This window comes from Alosa pseudoharengus, unplaced genomic scaffold, assembly GCF_046254945.1.
Source record: "Alosa pseudoharengus isolate Yale_2024_CS ecotype anadromous, Long Island Sound unplaced genomic scaffold, YU_APseudo_1.1 YU_APseudo_1.1_scf_24, whole genome shotgun sequence".
NCBI classification, from domain to species: domain Eukaryota; kingdom Metazoa; phylum Chordata; class Actinopteri; order Clupeiformes; family Clupeidae; genus Alosa; species Alosa pseudoharengus.
In genome coordinates, this window is record NW_027468689.1 from 13,036,282 (window position 1) to 13,042,285 (window position 6,004).

Genomic DNA, 6,004 nt, shown 5'->3' on the forward strand with positions numbered 1-6,004 from the left:
CGCTGAACCAAATCCTGTGTACAACTTATTTTGTTTATTTGTTTGTTTTTTTAATCAATAAGAGGCCATTAATGGAAACAAAAACAACTCATATTTACCTAATGGTCCATCGTCGTTGTTTTCATATTTGCTGTGCGTAGACAATAATAAAGACAAATGATAGACAAAAGGACTCAAATGAGTTTTGCGTGTGGGGGCGTAGCTGCTTCCAGGTTGTGGGGTTGGGATGTCTGGCTGGCACATCACCAGGCGGTTGAGGCTGAGGATGGAATGCACCTCCAGGGCCCTTAGTCTGATTGTCATTATTTGATCTCTCTTCCTGCTGGGCTTGATCTGTTTTTCGTGTTGTTGTTTATGTGTATGGGCTTTTCAGAGTTCCGCAGCCATTCTAGAATCAAATGAAAAGGCCCCACCACACACTTAGCCACCAACGCATTCTACTGCCATTCCGATTAAAGGAGGCATTAGAGCCTTATGACTCTTTCTGCCAGATGACTCCTTGCAGTTGAACCTACTTTAATCCATTTTCAGCATAGCCCTTAAAGACACTCATATGGCCAAGTGTGGAGAATGATGACTCAATCTTTATAAGCAGAGCTTGGACTGAAAACAAAAACAGAATGTGTTTGAGAGGCTAAAATACAGACAGACATACTCATTTACCCTTTCGTCTGCCAGATGAGACCACATGGAGAAGACGGTGAAAATCTGAAATTCTTTTCCCACTTTTTTTCCCTTTTTTTTTTTTTTTTTTAAGGTGACGATGTCAAAAGCCCAATGATTGCATATGACCAGATCTTTGGAATGTTTTTCAGTGTGCGCCGGATTTCAGCACAAAAATAGAGCTCAATAAATCAGCACCTGAGTCGCCCACCCCCAATAAACACAAACCACACACACACACACACACAAACACAAGCACACGCACACACACACGTGCACACACACACACACACACACACAAGCACATACACCTACATAAACACACACACACATAAACACCCACACACACACATAAACATGCACATACACACACACGCACACACACCTATACAAACACACACACCCCCCCCCTAACACAAACCACACACACACATACACACACACAAGCACACACACACAAACCCACACACACATATAAACACCCACACACACACATAAACATGCACACACACACACACACACACACTCTTCCTCCTCTCCTCAGTGTCTGCACCATGGCCATGGATTACCAATATTAAAACGCTATTCAGTAAGCAAAATGGTAATCGTCTTCTTTGCTTTTCAACAAGGGTGTTTATCAATTGTGCCTCTGTGCACCCAAGTGCCCCAAGTCGTGATGAATGACTGATGCTCAAAACTAAGCAGAAGAAGAGAAGGCAGATCTAACTGGAAGCGTTTCACCTAAAGTCACTCCACACAACATTTGCATTACAGATCACAAGAGAGAGAGAAAGAAAAGACTGACAGAAAGAAAGAAAGAAAGAAAGAAAGAGAGACAGACAGACAAAAAAGAAAGAGAGAGGTTGAACATAAGAGAGAAATACAAAGACAGTCACAGTGAACAGTAGAGATGAAAAGGTAAGCAAACTTTGGAGAACGAAGGTAGGGGATGAAGGATTGTTATGTTGAGCTTCGAATCTGAATACATATGCCCAAAACAGCCTGGAGACATGAACTTTTTTCTAACCTCTCCAGCTCTTGCTGTGCTGCCTTAGTCATAGCACTAACTTGCTGGAGGCACTTAACCAGGTGCTGATTATGCACATATAAAATGTGCAAAATATATACTACATTTACAGCTTCACAAACCAATGTTATGTTCATACATGCTAAGTGCACTGTATTAAAAAGTTAAAGTTAAAGTTCGCTGATATTTAGTAGACTTCCTTTTGAGGGATTTTGGTCTCAGTGAAAGTCTCTTACAATACCTATTGTTGAGGGTGCTGCATGTGTCTATGACTGAAAACCGCATTAAATAAAACATAAGAGGAAAATGGAGAAGGGGATGATGGGTATTCTTGCCCATTCTGTACATCACAACATTTGATCAAACAATTTACTATTCTACTGCATGATGGAGAGGCAAATTACCATGTGTGTGTGTGTGTGTGTGTGTTGGGGAAGGGATTGTCTGACCGGCTGTGTTTTAAACCCCTCTTCTGTAGATGACCTGTCACTGGTGGTGCTGCGCTGAACCGTTGCTCGATTGCTCTGCAGTTCTACAATACAAGCTTTTCTGATGTACATAACCAGCACGTCCAGCTGTTTTCTCCTCGCAAACGCTTCTCTGTACACCATGAGTGGACATCCACAGTGTTTTGCCCTTGTGTGTGTGTGACACATACAGAACTGCAGCTTCATTATAAGTGCCTCTCTTGCAGGCCCCAGCTGTGGCGTGACTGGCTGGGGCACCTGCACCGTACGCCGGCGACCCCGGTTCGATTCCCGCCCCGTGGTCCCTTCCGGAGCCCACCCCCAACTCTCTCTCCCACTCGTGTCCTGTCGTTCTCCACTGTCCAGTCTCATTAGAGAGGACAATGCATATATAAGTGCCATTCTTGCAGCAGCCTCATCTGGACAATGTGCACATTAGTGCTCTGTAGCTACTTTAGCTGTGTTAGGCATTTGGTTTTTGGTCACTGTAAAAAAAAAAAAGCAGAAACTGATTAATTTGTGTAGGGTTCTCTAAAGAGAATGAATCAGAAATGAGGGTAGCTGATGTTAGAGTCAATAGTGCTCTGGCTCAGTGGTTTCTATTTGTATGGCATCATCAATATGTCCTCGGGCGTTTGTAGGGGAATTTTGTTGACTCACTCTACCTGCATCCAGTTCAAGTTTGCTCAAGCAACTTGACAAATTGGCTTCAAAACTTCACTCACACCTCGCATCGACCGGGATCAACAGTATGTCGTTGAGTTTTTTTTTTTAAGTCTCCTCCTTCATATGATCACAGGTTAACCTAAAAATACGTTTCTCTCCTACAACTGAGATTTATCGAAGTTAAAAACAGCATTATTTATGAGTAGACAGAGCTACTGAATCATCTCCACCTTTGTCACTCTCTCTTTCTCTCATCCTCTCTCTCTCTCTTTCTCTCACACATACTCACTCGTTCCCTCTCTCTTATGCAGGAGGCCGTGCATCCTTCAGACATCAAGCAGAGAAACACTCCACTTTCAAGTGTCACTTTTGACACATATGGTGCAGTCCGCACAACTTCCGTCGTTAGCAAGACCGCGAGGGTGAAGCAGAGATGACACGCACTTCTATTTCAGGTCACAGGGGTCCTCTCGTTTCTTCCTCTCAGGTCGAGGGTGTCAGACTAAGACCTAATAGCGAGAGTGAGAGGGTGAGAAGTGGTGTGTGTGTGTGTGTGTGTGTGTGTGTGTGTGTGTGTGTGTGTGTGGCTTAACACCCTGGCAAAAAGAAAAACATTACACACCTCAGCTTGCATTTGGGATGCAGCATACAGAGAGGTGTTTACAATATTTTCTCCCCACTCTAAGTGACTGAAACCAAGGTGAAATTACTGCCGCTGTTATGGAATTAGAATAGACTCATATGTTTTGTATGTGAGTATCATGTTTTGAAACTGTAGAAATTATTTGTAACTAAAAATTATTTCTACAAGCAATTGTTAATATTACAAATATGCATTACTACACTTACAAATCTACTCTATCGGTACGGATCAATTTTACAGCTACAAATCATCCTACAGTTATATAAATATTTTACCATTAGATATTCTACTATTAAAAATTAATGCTCTACGCACAATTACAAATATTGTTGAGGCTTCTGCCGCTTTCCAGTTGATTAGCCAATGGAGATGTTCAGGTTTGGTTAAAACTCACTTTTAAGCCGGGGGGGGGTCGAATTTAGAACCTTTTAGTCTGTATGGGTGAAGCAGTGGTGATTATTCAGTCGCACCATGTTTAGGATGCTTACCATGGCTCAAGACCTGTTGTGTAGGTATTGGTAGTAACCAGCTGTGCTTCTATGGCCAATTGCAATCTGTTAGATAGACACCTGCTGTTCAGGGTACAGGGGCATGGTGCTGCTTACTAACAAGGCAGGATGAAGAGAGTGGTCCTCAATGACACGCTGAGAGTGTTTCTGGCAGTGGTTTGCATTGTGCTTTGTATGCCGTTGGCCCATGTCTGATTCCTGAATGTTGTAAGTCATTTGTCAGTCTTTTTGGGGCAAAAATCCTCTGTTCCATATCTGTTGCATGCACCTTTTATAAACAATCACATCAAAAAATAGGAAAGAATTTCCCCCTATGAAACATAAACCTTCCACCACCCCTCATCCCTCATCCCCTAACCCCACTCCCCCACCACGTCCCCATATTCTCCCAGTGAGCATTTGCATTCGCACACATATTTCTCCATAACCACTGACAACAACATCAAGAACATCTCTCTCCATATGAGGAGGTCTGGTGTGACAGCTCAGCGTGATTCATCCCAAGGACACAGAGGCAGTCTTTGAGAGTGTTTACCTCATCTTCTTTTCATGAGGAGTAATGATCCCCCCCGATGCCCCCCACCCCCCCCCCCCCCTCGTCTCTCTGCCTGATATTGCAACTGCACCATTTCAACAGGCCTGTCAGTCTGGAAGGACGGGATTTGTAGACATGGGGGAGATGGATTGATATGTTGAGAATGAGGGAAGGATACAGCTCTGCATTGTGGATAAGTGTTTTGGAGGAAAGGCGGGAAATTATGTTCCTGTTTTATGGTTCTGTGTTGAATTGATGCTGTAGCTACTAGGGTTGGTAATGAATAATCGATGATCGATTATTTGTTTGTAAGAATTTATTCGACTAAAATTCTAAACATAATAAATAATCGTTCTAGTCGCGCGCATTATGAGAACAGCTATAACTTCCGGTATCTTGTGCGACAACAGACAACGAGACGAGCAGAGATGAAGCGGGCTAGGAGAAGTGCAGTATGGGACCATTTCTCTAGAAAAGATTATAAAGTCCAATGTAATTATTGTGACGCCCTGTTTACCTACCATAGTGCAACGTCTCCACTAATATATCATCTGAAAAATGTAGGCTACATCCGAACGTTAATCCGGCGAAGCCAGCTCAAGCGGAGGGATCCAGCAGCCAACCATTCAGGCTACACTAGCCTCCGTCCCATCTGAACGAGTTTTTTCAGCTGCCGGACTGACAGTAAATCGATTGCGCACACGCCTTACCCCAGAACATGTGAATATGTTGATTTTTATGAACAAGAACACATAGGTGAGTCTGTGTTAGGTAATGTATGCCCAGGCAGTCCATGCAGGGCAGTTTCTCACCTTACTGTAAGGTAGCCTGCATCTCGCCAATACGTTGCCACGAGTCAGTTTATAACAGTCCAATGATCTAATATGGCAATAAGCCAGGTTTTGTGAATCGTTATTGGTTTTTATTGCCTAATATGGCAATAAGCCAGGTTTTGTGAAAGCCATCGTTATTGTGAATTTGTGTCCAGTTTGATGGCTGTCAATTTCCTTCATAGTAACGTAATCTAAGTTAAAACTCAATTGTCAAATAGGCTAATTGCCGCCAGCGTTGAGCTGAAGTTTAACAGAATACAGTCATTAGACTGTGTTATTTCTTAATGTCATTATTAGAGGGGATCCTCTATTGAAATCCGGGGACTTATTATTATTATTTTTCTTTTTACCTTTTTGTGCGCGCTATTCAGCTCAAACCGCTTAACGTACAAATTTGGTTGAAACACCGTTATCGTAGATCTTCCAAGGCTTTACCGTCCTATCCGTTTTTCATTTTCGAGAAGTTTATACTTTTTGAGATATTTGTAATTAAAAGTGTATTTTTCCCCCATAGACTTGAATGGGGGCTGTGATGTCATAATAGAGCCAGCTGCACTCGTTAAGTAGTTCTCAGAGCAGTAGACCTCTGAAGTTCGCCTACAAAAAAGAAACAAAACGGCCATCATTGCCCATATAAGGAGATCCGGTTGTTAATTGAAGC